This window comes from Erythrolamprus reginae, chromosome 5 (genome assembly GCF_031021105.1).
Source record: "Erythrolamprus reginae isolate rEryReg1 chromosome 5, rEryReg1.hap1, whole genome shotgun sequence".
Taxonomy (NCBI): Eukaryota; Metazoa; Chordata; class Lepidosauria; order Squamata; family Dipsadidae; genus Erythrolamprus; species Erythrolamprus reginae.
The window spans coordinates 100,034,573-100,054,127 of record NC_091954.1 but is presented as its reverse complement, the minus strand read 5'-3'; the positions used below and the strand labels follow the sequence as shown (position 1 = coordinate 100,054,127).

The 19,555-nt window shown below is 38.0% G+C and overlaps 1 protein-coding gene across 8 annotated transcripts in view; it reads left to right on the top strand.

The window, feature by feature from the left end:
* Nucleotides 1–19,555, top strand: part of MECOM (MDS1 and EVI1 complex locus) — a 732,881-nt gene that overhangs the window by 238,709 nt on the left and 474,617 nt on the right. The window lies entirely within an intron of this gene.

Below are 19,555 nucleotides of genomic sequence, written 5' to 3'. Positions count from 1 at the left end.
AGTTTACTTCCGGGTTGAAAACTCGCGATATAGCGTTTAGCGAACATCGAGATCGCGAAACTCGAGGGATCACTGTACTCACAAGAGCCTACAAAACTTTTGCCAGACCCATCCTAGACTACTGCTCATCTGTCTGGAACCCATACCACATCTCAGACATTGACACCCTTGAAAACGTCCAAAGATATTTCTCCAGAAGAGCCCTTCACTCCTCCACTCGAAACAGAATATCTTACAAAAATAGACTAACAATCCTGGGCCTAGAAAGCCTAGAACTACGGCGCCTAAAACACGATTTAAGTATTGCCCACAAGATCATATGCTGCAATGTCCTACCGGTCAATGACTACTTCAGCTTCAACCGCAACAACACAAGAGCACGCAACAGATTCGAACTTAATGCGAACCGCTCCAAACTTGACTGTAAAAAATATGACTTTAACAATCGAGTTGTCGAAGCGTGGAACTCATTACCGGACTCAATAGTGTCAACCCCTAACCCCCAACATTTCTCCCTTAGACTATCCACGATTGACCTCTCCAGGTTCCTAAGAGGCCAGTAAGGGGCGTACATAAGTGCACTAGTGTGCCTTTCGTCCCCTGTCCAATTGTCTTTCCTTTCTCTCACATATCATATATATTTTATTCCTTTCATATATCTTCTCTTCTAAGTTCACTTTTACCCTTATATATATTACTACATGTCTATTTTTCTTCCTATGTATTTGTGTATTGGACAAATGAATAAATAAATAAAATAAATAAATATATTCTTATGGTGGAAAGCAATATATGTATTGCATTCCACCATAAGGATATAATGAAAACTGTAGCTCAGCATATCTTAGCCTGTGAAATCTGAGTTGAGGCAAGGGGCCCTTGTTGTGCATCTGTGAAGTGTCAAAGAATCCAGCTAATCACTATATTACAAAAAACAATCTCCTGATGGCTTTGGAAACCATCTCTGCATATCAATACACTTGCTCTTTGTCTATAACTATCCTTATTCCGCTGCAATGCTACTGAAGTTAATGACTCTGCCTCAAAATCAGTGGATTAAATTTGTACCAGAAAGGGGTGGCAGAGAAGAATTAGGCATTGACAGTTGAAAACCATATGCTAGGTATTTGGACAAGATGAAATCAGAGAAGCAAGCTGAGTAAATCTGCTCTGTGTATAGAAGGGTGACATTTTCTTGCGTTCACCCCTCCCTCCCTCGCACACACAAAAATAAAAATGAAAAAAGGAAGGAGGAAAATAAAATAAATTTTATGGTTTTCAAAGCTGAAAAATTCTTGTTCCTTGATTTTAAATTGGTCAAGTTTATAAAAGGTGAACAACTGAGTTTAGGGATTTGCTACTTTGCTACTTATTTAGCCCTTAATTTGCAACTCACACAAGCTAAACTTCATCCTGAAACCTTATTGAAATTTCTGACTCTTTTATAAAGCTGCAAATTTTTTTCTCTGCTTATAGCTCAGTGTGTCTTCCTAATATTGTGTAAATTAGAGAAACATCTTTCAGCTGTGGTAAGGGGGGGCGTTCGCCCAGGTTCGCCTTGTGCACCAGTTGCGACCCTACTTGGACCGGAAGTCACTGCTCACAGTCACTCATGCCCTCATCACCTCGAGGCTCAACTACTGTAACGCTCTCTACATGGGGCTACCTTTGAAAAGTGTTTGGAAACTTCAGATCGTGCAGAACGCAGCTGCGAGAGCAATCATGGGCTTTCCCAAATATGCCCATGTTACACCAACACTCCGCAGTCTGCATTGGTTGCCGATCAGTTTCCAGTCACAATTCAAAGTGTTGGTTATGGCACCGGACCAGATTATCTCAGGGACCGCCTTCTGCTGCACGAATCCCAGTGACCAGTTAGGTCCCATAGAGTGGATCTTCTCCGGTTCCCGTCAACTAAGCAATGTTGCTTGGCGGGACCCAGGGGAAGAGCCTTCTCTGTGGCGGCCCCGGCCCTCTGGAACCAACTCCCCCCAAAGATTAGAATTGCCTCTTTCCCCCTAGGCCTTTACAATTCTATGCATGGTATGTATGTATGTATGTTTGGTTTTTTATATTAATGGGTTTTTAATCATCTCTAGTATCAGATTACTATTGTACACTGTTTTATTGTTGCTGTTAGCCGCCCCGAGTCTCCGGAGAGGGGCGGCATACAAATCCAATAAATAAATAAATAAATGAATGAATGAATGAATGAATAAATAAATAAGTTGCCCATAGTATAGAGATCCTCTTTTAATTCATTTGATTTCTGCACATAGTATGTTCTTCAGCATTAGCAGGTAAATGTCTATGTAAGCATCTATTGAGATTCTCAGTCATCCAGGTCGGTAATTTTCCCAAAGGTGCTTGTTTTTCTTTGAAGATGTTTCACTTCTGGTCCAAGACGTTTCTTCAGTTCTGAAGTTCTGTTTCAGAAGATTCTGAAGAAATAAAGATGCTTCTTGGATGAGAAGGGGAACATCTTCAAGGAAAAACAAAATCCAGGTGCCTTTTGAAAATGCTCCTTTCTTTTTTTTAATTATTTTTTATTTTAATAATGAACAAACAAAACAAAACATACGTACAAAAAACACAAAATGAATTTAGCTTAATACTTTATAATTCTGTTTCCATTGATTCATTTTTTCCCTTTTTCTTTTCTATCCAGCTATATAATTTCCCCCAAACTGTATAGTAGTCTTTATTTTGTTTATTCTGTAACTCATATGTTAATTTGCTTAGTTTAGCACAATCTAGCATTTTACTAATCACCATTTGTTCATTTGGTATATTTTCCTTTTTCCAAGTTTGTGCAAACACCAACTTTGCTGTATGTTAATATATGTGTTATCAAGTAGTCCTTTGGCATGACTATCTTTGTAAGCCTTGTTTGAGATCTGCTAATCTATAACTGCGAGCAGTAATGGGGCGACTGTAATCGCCGATTAGTTAGTAAAAACAGCGATGTGTGCATAGTTCCTTGCCCCCGATGTATCCCCGCGTACCCCCAAACGATATTGGGCTGCTGCACATGCCCAACAAGTGAAATCTCACATAAGGACCCTTGCATTTGTGAGATTTCAGCAATTTTCAGGCTTTTCTTGCTTCTATACATGTGTGGGATAATTGATGAAAATTGCCAAAATCTCGTGCATGCAAACATCTTCGTGTGAGATTTCACTTCTGCACACATGCACAGAAGCCAAATATCATGCCAGGGTCGCACATCCATGCCAGGTGCCCATGCACATTGCCGGGAGCATACTGGTAGTACCGGTGGTGGGCAGCCCCTCAGTGACTGCGACAATCGACTGAATTACTTAGGTTGAGAATGAAGAGCAATCTAAATTCCAAGCACCTTATCCTTAAAAGTATCCTGGGTCATGCCACTGTTTTCATATGTTTTAGGCTAACAATGGAAGAGTCAATTATCAACTGTCAGATCAATCTGATCTAGAGGCTTGCCATATTTTTTAGAATATATGACACCCCCCCCCAAAAGAGGCTGAAAATTTGGGTGCATCTTATTGTTGTGGTTAGCTCTGGCCTAGCTCCTGCCCCAAGGAATGTGCAGGTGGATGTGGGGGAAACATCCACATGCCCCAGGCCTGTTTTGCTCCCGATGGAATCTGCCGACGAAGCCTCCTCTGACCAAGGAAGCGTGAGTGACAGGGAAGAGGGAGTTTGACAGACAGCCCAGGAGGAGATCAATCATCTGTATCACCCCTGGATTCTGAACAAGAATTAATGACACATCCACGCATGCGTAGAGTGATGCATAGGAGACAACAACTGAAGGATTATTACAAGAGAAAATGAGGCCACCTGTGGTTGGGTGGGGCTGCTGTAATTAGTGCTACAGATAAAAGTGCAGCTTGGTGTTTTAGCCTAATGGCAGTTTATCTGATTCATTGTTTCATCAAGATCGTAGTTTTTGGGCTGTTCAAGATTGTGTGTGGACTCTCTGGACTTTATAATTGGACTCAATTTCCCAGTTATTGGGTGAGCAACTGCATTGCATTTAACCTGTGCCTTGTGTGTACCAGAAAATCCCTTTGACATTTAAAAAGGGAGCTGTTTCTGTTTATCTGTTTATAAAAACTTTTGGGTTTTCCTTTTATCGTGTGGTGTGTGTCTTCCTGGACTAATTACCCTGTAATTACAGAACAGTTATACTCCAAATGTAGCTTTTACAAAGCTTTTCCCCCAGCCCTAACAATGTGCTAATGATCTTCCCTGGCTCTTTGGGGTTTACAGGCTTGTTTTCATTGCTACTCCCTCCAAAAAAGGTTTTTTCAGCCCTAACAAGGTGCTAACAATATTCCCTGCTTGCAGGATGTTTTCATTACTACTCCCTCCGAATAAGTTTTTTTCCAGCCCTAAGTCCTTGCAGGCTTGTTTTCATTGCTACTCCCTCCAAAAAAGGTTTTTTCAGCCCTAACAAGGTGCTAACAATATTCCCTGCTTGCAGGATGTTTTCATTACTACTCCCTCCGAATAAGTTTTTTTCCAGCCCTAAGTCCTTGCAGGCTTGTTTTCATTGCTACTCCCTCCGAAGATTTGTTCAGCTCTACCCAGGGGATAAAAAACTGTGCTGAAGCTGACCAGACTAGCTAGATGAATACCTAGTAGGTAGATTTCCCCCCCTATTTTCCTCTCCCCAAACTAAGGTGCGTCTTATACTCTGGTGCATCTTATAGTCCAAAAATACAGTATATTATTTAATAATATTTGAGAAACTTTTAAGTAAAATTAAAGACATTCAGTAAGACAAAGCTTTCTGAGTATTATTTTATTTTTTCAGATTTGTTTGAAAAATTATATATATATATATTGCTCAAAAAATAATAATAAACACTTAAACAACACAATATAACTCCAAGTAAATCAAACTTCTGTAAAATCAAACTGTCCAATTGTTCTGCCGGGCTCTCTGATAGAAGCCTCCTGAAAATTCAAGGATACAAATTTCAGACACACACACACGTTTGAAAATTCAAAACAATGTTCTTTATCACAAAAGTCAAAATAAACTAAGCACTCTTTTTGTATTGCAAAGAGCACTCTTCTCGAAACAACCAGATTGTCTGTATAATTTCACTTAATCAGTCATTAAGTACTTAGCCAGCAGCTGTGGAGCTACTTCACACCCCTTCTTCTTCCAACAAAGGGAGACACACACACACGCTGCTCTGCTTTGGTTTCAAAGGTGTGAAAAAGCAACAAAGTCCAGCACACAAGATTCCTGATGAAACTGCAGCAGATATTCTTCCACAATGGCCAAACCCACATGCTGCTATTTATAGCAGCAGCCCTAATTACTGGAGCCCCACCCAAACACAGGTGGCCTCCCTTATTTCTTGTAATATGTTCTTACTTGGTCTCTTCTACGCATAATTCTGCGCTTGTGTGGATCCAACATGTCATCATCTGAAGTTATAGAAGATAAGGAAGATTGACTGCCTTGGCTGTGTGCCAAGCCCTCTTCTGCCGAGTCACTCCCACCTTCTTCTTCATTCGAGGAAACTAAACTCTGAACTGATTCTGTCGGCAATAACACAGGCCTGTGACATGTTGAATTTTCCCCTGCATCCATCTCCCCATTCCCTGGGGCAGGACCTGGGCCAGAGCCAACCACAACACCAATGAGGAAGCAACACTGATTGACAATCAGTTTCACATTCTGTTGTGCACATTCAACTTTGTACAGAACAAAGTATTCTATGAGAATATGTCATTCATTCAGATCTAGGATGTGTTATTTGAGTGTTCCCTTTATTTTTTTGAGCATTACAGTTGTTTAATCCTCTTTCTAGATTAATTGAGCAAGATCAATTGAGCAAGAAAATAAACTTTCAAGATTATAAAAAAATTACCAAAACAGAACACAGAGAGAAATTCCATAATTTAGGATGACACTGATTTTTTTTTATAAAATAAAATTCAAGTCAAATTTAATATTTGTTTATTTGTTTCTTTGATTTATGTGCCGGCTTTCTCCAAAGACTCAGGGTGGCTCACAACATATAAGGGAAATGCAAAACAGTTCAAAAGCCCAATTTTAAAAGTAATCTAAAAACCCAAGTTTTAATAGTTGCTACTTAGAGGAAAAAAATAGTTTGGAAAATGTTGAAAGTGCAGTATTCCATTGGTTCCTCCTTGGCGTAATTGCTATGTTTTATTTATGGTTTATCAGAGTAATTTCTACCCTACCATTCTGCCCACCCAGACAAGAGTAGAGAGCGTGGAATCAATATAACTTAAATTAGTTAGGATGACAAACTAAATCCACTTTCTTTAGTGGGTCTGAGTTATTTTTCACACTGATCAGAAGCCTAGCAGCAGTTACCAAAATAGTCATACTGTTCCATCTTTGCAAAAGCAGCAAGCTTCCTTCAATGTACAGAATATATTAAAAAAACAAGAAGGTTTTGTTGCTAGAAATCGTCCACATATAGGTACCTTATTTGAAAGTAAAATATTCATTGGAATCCTTGTGTTTAACCTTCCTTCTAATCAGCCTTACTAATCAGACCATTGAGTTATTTCTTTGTAGGACTATTTCTTGTCCAGATTGCCAAAGGAGAGATCTGACATGATTAGTTTCGATTAAATCTGGTTCTAGCTGATAAGTGTTAAAGGTGATTAAATAACAATCAAATTCTTCAACAAACCAATTGTATAGCCCAATTTGCAGAAAAAGAAAGCTATAGCATCATTGTCTATAGAAATAGTATCTTTGAAATAAAACAAATTAAGCTGCTCCCATAGAGAGAAAGAAGGGAAGTCATGTTAACTTTTAATTGACTTTGTCTTGATTTTGCTGTCAAATTCTCTATTTTGTATTGGATTTTAATGAATTTTAATTTAATAATCTGACTTTAAGGATTTATAGAAGCAGAAAGGCAGAATACATATTTAGCAATAAAGAAGATTAAAAGTAAATATTGGGTTTACGTAAAAGCTCAAGTTGGTTAAGATTGAAGTCACATTTAACAAAATTGTTATATAATCTAAGTGACAGATACATACAACTTCCTAATAAGAAAGACCTGCTGATCAGTTGTGTTTCTGATAATTTACCCCCAATAAAACCTGTAAGAAGTAGAGATAAACAATAATAAACAATGTAATTGATAGTATTGGTCCAGTTTCCAGGACAAAAGAAAATACAACCTTTTAAGACAGGGGTATCCAATTTTGGCAATTTTAAGACTTGTGGACTTCAACTCCCAGAATTTCTCAGCCAGCTTTGCAAAGTCTTAAAGTTGCCAAGGTTGGATACCACTGTTTTAAGTTTCTCAAATAGTCTCTCAAATAGTTGGAATCCTATTTAAATTTACCACAGTGCCTGGATTGTCCCTACATAGGTGAACTTAGAAGGCAATTAAATGGGAAATGGATTGCCATTCGCACAGCATGGTTTTGGTCGTTTCCTCAAGGAATTCTGACATTAAGTCAACATGTAGGTATCTTTCCCCATATTTCTGTGACGCATGAAATGAAAAGAATAGAATCCATGTACCTATCTTAATAAGATGAGGTTTAGGACAATGTGCATTATTTGTACAAGTGGGACTCAAAAATGGTGCAGTTGATTTCATACTGTTTTACCAATACATTCAAGTAATAAAATATTGACCCTTTAACCAGGGCTGAAATTCCAGAAGTTCTGACAGGTTCTGGCATCCGGTAGCAGAAATTTTGAGTAGTTCAGACAACTGGAAAATATCACCTCTGGCTGACCCCAGAGTGGGGTGGGAATGGGGATTTTGCAGTATTTTTCCTCTGCCACACCCACCAAGCCACGCCCACAGAACCGGTAGGAGAAATAGTTGGATTTTACCTCTGCCATTAACCTGTAAGATAGCAGAATGCAATTTATTTTATTTATTTATTTTATTTATTGTTAGGGTTGAAAGGGACCATGCAGGTCATCAAGTCCAACCCCCTGCCTCAGCAGGAATCCTAAACCACCCCAGCCAAGTGGCAGTCCAATCTCCTCTTGAAAGTGTCCAGAGTTGGGGAGTTCACAACCTCCACAGGCATGTTGTTCCAATGGTTGATCACTCTGACCATCAGGAAGTTCTTCCTTACTTCTAGGTTGAATCTCTCCTTGGTCAGCTTTCAGCCGTTGTTCCTCGTCCGGCCCTCTGGTGCTCTGGAGAATGGAGTGGCCCCCTCCTCTCTGTGGCAACCCCTTATATACCTGTATACAGCTATCATGTCCTCTCTGGCCCTCTTTTTCTCTAGGCTATCCATGCCCAGTTCCCGCAATCTCTCTTCATAAGTCTTGGTTTCAAGTCCCCTAATCATTTTGGTTGCTCTAATATTAGAGAATGAGTATATGGCATTGGACCAGATTACCTCCGGAACCGCCTGCTACCGCACGAATCCCAGCAACCGATAAGGTCCCACAGAGTTGGCCTTCTCCGGGTCCTGTCGACTAAACAATGTTGTTTGGCGGGCCCCAGGGGAAGAGCCTTCTCTGTGGCGGCCCCAGCCCTCTGGAACCAACTCCCCCCGGAGATTAGAACTGCCCCCACCCTCCCTGTCTTTCGTAAACTACTCAAGACTCACTTATACCACCAGGCATGGGGGAGTTGAGATATTCCTTTCCCCTAGGCTATTACAAGTTATGCATGGTATGTTTGTGTGTATGTTTGGTTTTATAATAAGGGTTTTTAGTTGTTTTATTATTGGATTGTTACATGCTGTTTTTATCATTGTTGTTAGCCGCCCCGAGTCTACGGAGAGGGGCGGCATACAAATCCAATAAATAAATAAATAAATATTAAGTGAGTGGAAAAACAACTCAACCACTTAAACGTTATATAAATGGTAGAATTAGGATTGTAAATTTTTTATTCCAACCGTGTTGAGCTGGCCTCAACTGCACCCGTATTTCCTTCTTCCATTGTTGCTCTATCTACTTGAAGGCCAATGGAAAATGGTGTGAAAATGTCCAGCCAACATTACTTGAATTAACAGCTTGAGATTCAGGGTCTTGAACAATGAATGCTGGACTGCTGAACACATGAAACAAAAAAAGGAAATTAACCAACAGTAGGAAACCACAAAACAGCCAAAGTGTTCAGTTGTTAGCTACTTGAAGGATTAACTTCTAAATCATGTAGAGGTCCCTTGATAGTTCAGGTAGTTGGGCACTCAAGGGTACATAAAAATACACTTTAAAGTAGAAAATGTATTTCTCTACCTATAAACTGGAGATTTACTGTTCTGCTGTGATATTTTTAATACCAGATTTTCTTGTCACCGTCTTTAGTATATAATCACAATTTTTCTTTGACTTTCTGTGTTGGGGACAAAACAACATATCAATGATATCTCGAGGCAGATATTTCCAAAGCAAATGTATTTAAACAAAATAGGAGACATGTAAACATAAAGTCCTGTACAATAAGCAACCTGATTCTGGGCAGCTATTCTTAGAATTAAGTCTCTGTTAAGTTGGTCAGGTCACTTTTTTTAAATGCACTAAATATTTTATTAGTTGAAATGAAAGAGTAGTAGATCCTTGGAACAAACTTCCAGCAGACGTGGTTGGTAAATCCACAGTAACTGAATTTAAACATGCCTGGGATAAACATATATCCATTGTAAGATAAAATACAGGAAATAGTATAAGGGCAGACTAGATGGACCATGAGGTCTTTTTCTGCCGTCACTCTTCTATGTTTCTATGTTTCTATGAAATATTAATTATTTCAATATTAATTACTCTTATATTCAGTGAAATTTTTAAATCATAAATATTCATTAAATTAAAAAAACACACTACTGAAGTAGTTTATAATATTTACGTGATAACATCATCTGCCATCACTACACAAATGATATAGAAGCCGGGGTGGCGCAGCAGGTAAAGTGCTGTACTGCAGGCCACTGAAGCTGACTGTAGATCTGTAGGTCAGCGGTTCAAATCTCATCACCCGTTCAAGGTTGACTCAGTCTTCTATCCTTCCGAGGTGGGTAAAATGAGGACCCGGATTGTGGGGGCAATAGGATGGCTCTGTTAAAAAATGCTATTGCTAACATGTTGTAAGCCGCCCTGAGTCTAAAGAGAAGGGCGGCATAAAAATCGAACAAATAAATTAAAATAAATAATTATAAATGGCAACAGAAATTTAGTCCATGGCATATGACAACTACAGTACTAAGATCTAATAAACTGAGATTTCACTATATACAGAAAGAGGTTGGGCAAGACGAGGAATATATTTTGATTGCTTTTCTATGCATCTCAGTCCTCAAGCATTTAAAAATAATTGGGGGGGGGGAAATCTTAGTGTAACACAAAAGATTGTAAAAATAAATATTTTAGCCCTGTTACCTCCGCTTGTGAACAATATTGTGGTCAGAGCCAATTTCTGAAACACTTTAGAGCAGAATTTCATAATTTAAACTGGCGGGTACAAGTGCACTCGAGTGCCTTCCGTCCCCTGTCCTATTCCTCTCCTATATCTCCTATAATACCTTTTTTCTATTCCTATATCTCTTCTTCTATTCTTTCATTGATATGTTCTATTGCTATATCTTCTTTTCTATTATTTCTTAGATATATTTTACTATGAGTATCTCCTCTATTTTATTTATTTATTTATTTATTAATCAGATTTGTATGCCGCCTCTCTCCGTAGATTCAGGGGGGCTAACAACAATAGTAATAGTAATAGTAATAGTAATACAATGTAAACACATCTAATATTTAAGTTAATTTAAAAAACCCCAATTTAAGAAACCAATCATACATACTGACATACCATGCATAAATTTTATAAGCCTAGGGGGAAGGGAAAGTCTCAATTCCCCCAGAGGTGGGTTTTAAGGAGCTTACGAAACCTTCATCATGTATTTTACTATGTGTATATAGATATATACGCACTAAAACCCTCATTGTGTATTGGACAAAATAAATAAATAAAATAAATAAAATAAAACATGTAGCAAGGAGTCAAATTGTGTTCTAGTGCAACTTGGCGATTTGGAGTTTGTGTGTTTGTGGATGGTGGCTTTGTATAGAAACAAACGTCATGATTTAATAATTTGAATTGATAGGTTTTATGAGAACCATTGATCTCCTTTCTCCAAATGGAATGCACCTGTCAGAGGATTCTTCTTCCCTTTGCCTAATGTAGACATTATCGTGGAACATGAATCATGCACTGGTGTCACATTGATTTAATTTTTTGCAGAAGTGTTTAGGCACTTGGCGGTGGTTTTAAAGGAAAGGAGGGGAAGAAAGGAGGGAAAGAAAAGAAAATAATAGGCAAAAAATGAAAAGGAGAAAAGAGGAGAAGTAGAACCATCAAGGGAAAAAAAAGGAAAAGGAGAAAGCTAAACAAATAAAGTGCAAACAGAGAGTGACAAGCACACTCAGTCCTTGGATTGGTTATGGATGAGACGACAAGTATATGATGAAATTAATGACCCTCTGTCAACTTTTTAGATCTCACTTTTAAAGAGAATGGACCAAAAATCAATAGCCCCCAAACCACAAGTACTCCAGTGAACCAGTCTTTCATTTATCTTACTGTTGGCCCTTATATAGAAAGTGCAGTGAAGCACAGCACAGAACTTTCATTGGTAGTCCTCATTATAAGCAATGTTGGAACACTATGACTAAAGGTCAGAGGTGTACCATTGTATTCCTCTAAGATATACCTCTCTGAAAACATCAACATTTTGGCTTTTAGCTTATCTACAACCATGGAAGCTTAAAAAAAATTAAATAGATGATAGATAGATAGATAGATAGATAGATAGATAGATAGATAGATAGATAGATAGATAGATAGATGATAGATGATAGATGAGATATAATGTGTGTGTTTGTGTGTGTGTGAACAGATTACTACTTTGACTTGTCAAGTCTCCAGATGTGTTTTCTGTATGTGCATTGCATGTGTGATTTTCAGAACTTCCTACACTTTGCACAGCAATGTGCCTCTAAATAAATCCTGAGGAATAAGCACACTCCTAGAAAGAATTTTAGACTGAGTATTTTTAAAAAATAAAGATAAGCAAATCTTCCTTTTTATTCTGAAGAGCTTTCTAGCCTTTCCATGTTCAAAATACTTACCTATGAAAATGGATATGAGGTTTCGTGGTACAGTGTTCCCTCTATTTTCGCGGGTTTGAACTTCGTGAATAGCCTATACCACGGTTTTTCAAAAAATATTAATTAAAAAATACTTCACAGTTTTTTTCACTCGATGATGTCATATGTCATCACCAAACTAATAATTTTTGCAAATAAATAACAAAAAAAAAATATTGTTAATAAATAATTATGTTTATAAATATCAGGATCACTAAGTGTCTTATTCAATGGTGAGTACCAATAATAATGGTGAGTAAATGGTTGTTAAGGGAATGGGAAATGGTAATTTAGGGGTTTAAAGTGTTAAGGGATGGCTTGTGATACTGTCCATAGCCAAAAATGGTGTATTTACTTCCGCATCTCTACTTCGTGGAAATTCAACTTTCGCGGGCGGTCTCGGAACGCATCCCCCGTGGAAATCGAGGGAACACTGCAGTGGCTTTAATCATTATCATTCAAAACGTTTCTGGACATATCCAGTGATGGGCTTCTACAGGTACGGTCAGGTATGCAGAACCAGTAGAAAAATTTTGGTCAGGTACGCAGAACTGGTAGAAAAATTTTGATTTTTTTTCTTTTTTTCCGTTCTGGGCTCTGGGTATGTTTTTCCTATCGCAGTAAATGAGGTTAAATGTGTATAATTTTGGAAGATCTCTCTCTCTCTCTCTCTCTCTCTCTCTGTATACATACACATACAGTTTATATAATAGATAATGTATATTTTTGTATGTATGTAATATGTATGTACACATATGGCATATAAACATAGAATTAAATAGTATATTTTGGATGTTCGGTAATAGTAAATAGATAGGGAAATTGTATCTCTTTGAGGCGAGGGGAGGCCAAGCACCCTAACCCTAACCCAAACTCTTGACCTGAGTGACGTCAAGTTGGCCACCTTTAAGTCAGTTACATGACCTTTAAGCCACCCCCTGATCACATGAGCATTAAGCCACTCCCACCTGGTCACATGGCTGGCAAACCACACCCATAAAATAAGCCACACCCACAGTGTAGTAGTAAAAGATTTTGCAGCCCTTCAAATTAAAAGCCCAGGTTTATGTAATTATAACTGTGATTGTTATCCCCTTCCAGCACTGTAGAAAGAAAGTGATGAATTGATACACAGCATTTACCCTTCCAACCACCATCTTTTCTCTTCCCAGAAGATTGCCTTTTCCAAATTAGACTCTTATCTCCAACAGCAAAAATGCTGTTTATATTTCACTACCTCAGCCCCGCTCTAATATAAAATTGAGTTAAGATTTCTACTGAACATGGAAATACAGTAGAATGTCTTGTCTTTTTCCAGTGACACCATGGAAAAAGTCACCAGTGTTCAAACTGACAAGCTTGATGGAAACCATTCTGCCCTTAAAACTCTGCCCCGTCCCCCAAGTTTGAATCAAATCAAACATCTGATATATTAGAAGGAAGTTTGTTTAAATGAATTCAAGATTGCCCTGAATTAGAAATAGGTATTTTTGATATGGCATTGTAAATACTCAATTCTAAAAATAAACAACATTATCTGTATAACCATTACGAAATGATAGAAGACCTCTTTGATGAGTTCTGTATGTACATGGTATACTTGGTCAAACAGCTGATAATAATTCTGTTACTAGGCAGTATAAAACAGATTACATAAACAAACAACTATTCAAGTATATTTATGCCACTTTAAAGAAACCTAGAAAAGATCCTTTGGCTGTTCCATACTTTTACTAAGAAAATTAAACTTGAGAGGAAAAAATAAAAATTGCCAAATCTTTCTTAATTTAAAAATTAAGAATTGTAATTCTTAAACTCCTGGTGTGCTTGCAAGCAGCATCATGGACTTTGCAACAAAGATTTCTTCCTTTCTCCATCTTTTTGTGGACTGATTATTGTTGAGTTTAAACTTCATGTTATCACTTTCTTGTAGCTATCTGGGACTTAAGAGATTGTCAGAAGCTTCAACAAATCCTTCCTATCTTTTGCCAGCTTCTTAAATTCACTGACATCTTCTTTGCAAAAATAGATTGTGACATCAATGTTTTGTAGGCCCGGAAACTAAATATCAACAGATCAGTTGGTTGGTTAAAAAACGTATTGTTTTAATTTCTAAATATACAGTATATATTGCTAAATATGAAAGTACAATTCGCCTATAGGACATAACAGCTTTAGGTTTAAAACATGTATGTGTGTAGAATGATGGTGATGATAGTCTTTTGTTTCCATTGATGGACATTCGATCAGTTATGTTTGATATTAAAGGAAATACTGCACCTGTGGTTTAATGGCACAGGTTTGGAAAGAGGGTTTGAAATTCTTTGAAAGTTTCAGCTCCAATCTCATAGAATTCTTTTTATTTAATAAAAAAATGGATTATGAGCTCATTGGTGTACAGTTGATCCAATCTCCTCTATTTTAACTGGGTAAAAAGTAAATACAGACAGGATTAATGGGACCTAAGATTGTCCTTTAAAAATCCAAATGAGGTATGTCAACACATATTGAAAGACAGACAACAGCACTCTATGGATTGTGTCTATGTAGCTTGCTTCCTTGATGGATAGCCCCAAAACTTAAGCTAAATGTTTAGATAAGATTGTTCTACTTGACATTCATTGTCCTTTTGGCCATTGAATAGAATAGAAAATAGAATAGAATAGAATAGAATTTTATTGGCCAAGTGTGATTGGACACACAAGGAATTTGTCTTGGTGAATATGCTCTCAGCGTACATAAAAGAAAAAGATACATTTATCAAGAATCATGTGGTACGATACTTAATGATTGTCATAGGGGTCAAATAAGCAATGAAGAAACAATATCAATAAAAATCTTAGGATACAAGCAACAAGTTACTATCATACAGTCCTAAGTGGGAGGAAAAGGATGATAGGAATGATGAGAAAAGTAGTAGAATAGAAGTGCAGATTTAGTAAAAAAAAGTCTGAAAAAAAATAGTGAAGATAGAATAGAATAGAGTAGGGTAGAGTAGAATAGAGAAGAGTAGACTAGAATAGAACAGAATAGAATAGAAAAGAATTCTTTATTGGCCAAGTGTGATTGGACACACAAGGAATTTGTCTTGGTGCACATGATCTCAGTGTACATAAAAGAAAAGTCTGTCAAGACTGATCACCTTTGTCACTTTGAACGACAAAGGTCAGAAGGATGATAGGTATCCTTGCCTGTTCCTACTTACTCCATCCTTCTTCATTCAATCACTGAGATTTTTCTCTCAGTACGTAGGTATGTAGTTTTATAGGAAGAAGGATGCCAATATACGTGGGAAACAGCGATGAGTAATTTTAGGACAGTGAGCGAAGAAAGGGACATGAAATGAAATGCAACCTGAATGTGTCTCTAGATACACCCTTAGGTCAAAGCACCATTCCCCGAACTATGTTTCAAAGGCCTTTCATCATATTAAACTTTATTTGCTGGAAACCTTACATGCATACTGTATGTATTTTGTCTCTGTCTCTTAGGAAAGCATTTTCTTTATTTCTTACTGACAACAGTGGACTCTGCTGTCTATTTCATTTTCCGGAGGCACCATCTTTTCTTGCAATATATTTCCACATCAAGGCTGGACACTCACCCCCCCCCCCCCCCCAACATTCTTCTGTTGAAAAATTTAGACCCATGGCTGGGGTAATCAAAAAGACCCATAAAGTGTCTCTTGCTGTAGGAGGTGATGTGGGATAGAATGGGAGTGAGATATAAAAATGAATCATGAGGTGAGACAGTATTGCTTGTGTAATAGCTTTGAAATCTGATGTCTGGGAAGATGGAATGTATGGCAACTTACTGAGAGAGAGTTTAACAGACATAGCATCTGTAAACAACTTGGGTGCAACTGCAGCACGGTTCACCATACTACAACAACAACAACAACAACAATAATAATAATAATAATTTATTGGACTTGTATGCCGCCCCTCTCCGAAGACTCTCCGAAGACTCACAACAATAATAAAACAATATTTATTTATTAATCATTTTATTTATTAATCAGATTTGCATGCTGCCCCTCTCCGCAGACTCGGGGCGGCTCACAGCAATAACAATACAATGTAAACAAATCTAATATTTAAGTTAATTTAAAAAACCCCAATTTAGAAACCAATCATACATACTAGCATACCATGCATAAATTTTATAAGCCTAGGGGGAGGGAAAGTGTCAATTCCCCCATGCCTGACGACAGAGGTGGGTTTTAAGGAGCTTACGAAAGGCTAGGAGGGTGGGGGCAACTCTGATATCTGGGGGGAGTTGGTTCCAAAGGGTCGGGGCCGCCACAGAGAAGGCTCTTCCCCTGGGTCCCGCCAAACGACATTGTTTAGTTGACGGGACCCGAAGAAGGCCAAATCTGTGGGGCCTAACTGATCGCTGGGATTCGTGCAGCAGAAGGCGGTCCCGGAGATATATAGCAGTAAATATAGCAGTAAATATAGCAGTAAAACAAATCCAATATTAAAAAAACATATATAAAACCCCAGCAATTAAAACCATACAGCACATACATACCAAACATAAAATATAAAAGTCTGGGGGACCTATGCCTGGCGATATAGGTGGGTCTTAAGTAATTTGCGAAAGACAAAGGCTAGGAGGCTTCTAATCTCGAGGGGGAGTTGATTCCAGAGGGCCGGGGCCGCCACAGAGAAGGCTCTTCCCCTGGGGCCCGCCAAACGACATTGTTTGGTCGACGGGACCCGGAGAAGGCCAACTCTGTGGGACCTTATCGGCCGCTGGGATTCGTGTGGTAGAAGGCGGTTCCGGAGGTATTCTGGTCCACTGCCTTGTAGGGCTTTAAAGGTCATTACCAACACTTTGAATTGTGACTGGAAACTGATCGTCAGCCAATGTAGGCCACGGAGTGTTGCAGAAACGTGGGCGTATCCAGGGAGCCCCACGATGGCTCTCGCGGCCGCATTCTGCACGATCTGAAGTTTCCGAACACTTTTCAAGGGTAGCCCCATGTAGAGAGCATTGCAGTAATCGAACCTCGAGGAGATGAGGGCATGAGCGACTGTGAATGGCTTTGGTTAAAACCTGGTTTAAAAAGGTCTTATTTTAATACAGGAGGATGCCTGAACAATAAAGAATGGCTAAGTGAGTTGGACCCAATCAATCTTGGTTTGTTTCAGCACTACATCTTTAGCTGCTGAAGGTTAAAAAAAAATATCTCTAGCTGCTAGCTCATAACCTGAGTGTTAAAACTGATGTCCTTCCCATTAGGGCCTCTAAACTCATTAGCACACAGCAATTTATCCTCTTTTATTTCTTCTCAATTATCCTATCATCCATTGTATCTGGATCTGATTACCCTTTCGCAGAGTCAAACATTATCTTGTAAATCATTTGCTTTAAGTCTAAGCCGGACCGTTGCATCGTCCAGGATTTGCTTAGGCAGGTAATAAATCAATTAGCATTAAACTAGTGGCATCATCAATTTTCTTTCCTCGGGACGGGGGTGGGAGTGAGGAAGGGAGGGGAGTGTTTGAACTTTGCTTCATCTAAAGTAAATTTCTTCCCACTGTCAGAATAGATATTTCAGTGGTGTGGGCTATTTTTTTTTTTAAATTGAATTGTGAATGACAGCTTAGCAATTCATTAATTGCGATTATTTATTATTGATGTAGTTATCATTGAGCTTGAGACAGATCTTTTGGTAGGATCTTTTAAGAGCTGAATCTTATCAAAAATAAATCCAGATCCCTCTCAAAGCTGACTTTGTTATCAAATTTCTATGGTAAATTTGAGAGGGATGCACATATAGACACACTACCTGATTTAGACACCTAAAATTCATCATCTCCAAAAAGAACGAAAGAGGCAGAGATGAGGATACGCAGGCCCTGCCTGGATATAATATAGTTTTTGCTCATTTTCCATTACTTTCCGCTTACCAAAATACATTAAGGTTTCCATCTCTGCTTACTACTATGATATTTTTTAGAAAATTTCCTTTGTAGTTTTTTGGTGCAAATCTATAAACCCTAATATGCACACAAAGCAATGACAATGAAAGATTTGCTGCATTTATGCACCTTGATAATAATCATGGAGGTAAAGATAAGATACTCATAATGTGAATATTTGACAGGGAATGGCTATGTCCCTCATTTATACCCTAGCACGTTGCATGCTGAGCAACTGATTATTAAATGTGTGATACTTTCAGTATTTTGATTGGATCAATACAACTTGATCCCTAGAATAATAGTATTTGGTAAGATGGAAAAGAGCATAGTTTTGAGTCTCTGTCTGGTCTTAAAAAAAAAAGCAGGAGAGGCATAATATATTTTTAAAAGCAATATTTTACAGAGCCACAAGTGTACAGTTCATTGCCATATAATCAAGGGATGTTATTGACTTTACAATGTCATAAGAGAAATGCTATATAAAGTGGTAATTGTGAGTTTGTAAATTCAGTACAGTACTACTGTGTTTCCCTGAAAATAAGACAGCGTCTTATATTAATTTTTGCTCCCAAAGATGTGCTACGTCTTATTTTCAGGGGATGTCTTATTTTTTTTCAATGAATTGCAGCAAAAACGCATCCAAACACGCAGCTGCATGTTGGATGCGTATTGGATGTGTTTTAAATCTGATTGATGCAGCGTTTTGTGATGCAATTTATGGACAGCAGTGTTATATATGTTCTGTTTGGGAATACTGCGAAATGAAACATCTCCTATGTCTTACTTTCAGGGAATGCCTTATATTAGGCAATTCTGCAAAACCTCTCCCATGTCTTACTTTCAGGGGTGACTTATTTTCGGGAAAACAGGGTATTTTTGCTGGTAAGCTGCTGTGAAAACCTGAACACCACTCAGGAAATAGGAATATTTAAGTTCAATTTTGGGATCAGCTATCACCTTTCTAAAGCCAGATCTTTCAATGAAATTAAATAGAGTACTTACAGCCGCAAGATATTACTTGAAGGGCATTCGGTCAAAATATAAGATGCATATAAGAAATAGATTTTTGCCTTACGTAAAAGAGCACTGAGGGACCAAGGGACTCCATAAGAGACCTTGTTAAAACCAAAACCAAATGCTCAAAATGTTTCTAAAATTCCAAAGAAATTGAAGATTGAAGTACCTTTCAGAACATACTGACACGAGAGCCAAAAAAGGATGAAGGATTAAAGCCTTAGGCAATAAGAAGTGTGTATGATGCCCAAATGCAGACTTCTACCAACAAACGAGAAAGGGTATAGAAAGATATTTCAATCAAGAATGTCAATAAATATATGTCAACAAGTGGAAGGAAAAAACCAAGGAAAATAAGAGATGCTTTAATAAGATCAGGGAAATCAGAGAAACGCAGGTAAGGGAAAAATACCCAGGGCTAATCATAGAAATGACTGAATGTATTTAGGAACTGACTCCACTAGAAAGCTGTTAAATAAAGGAATGC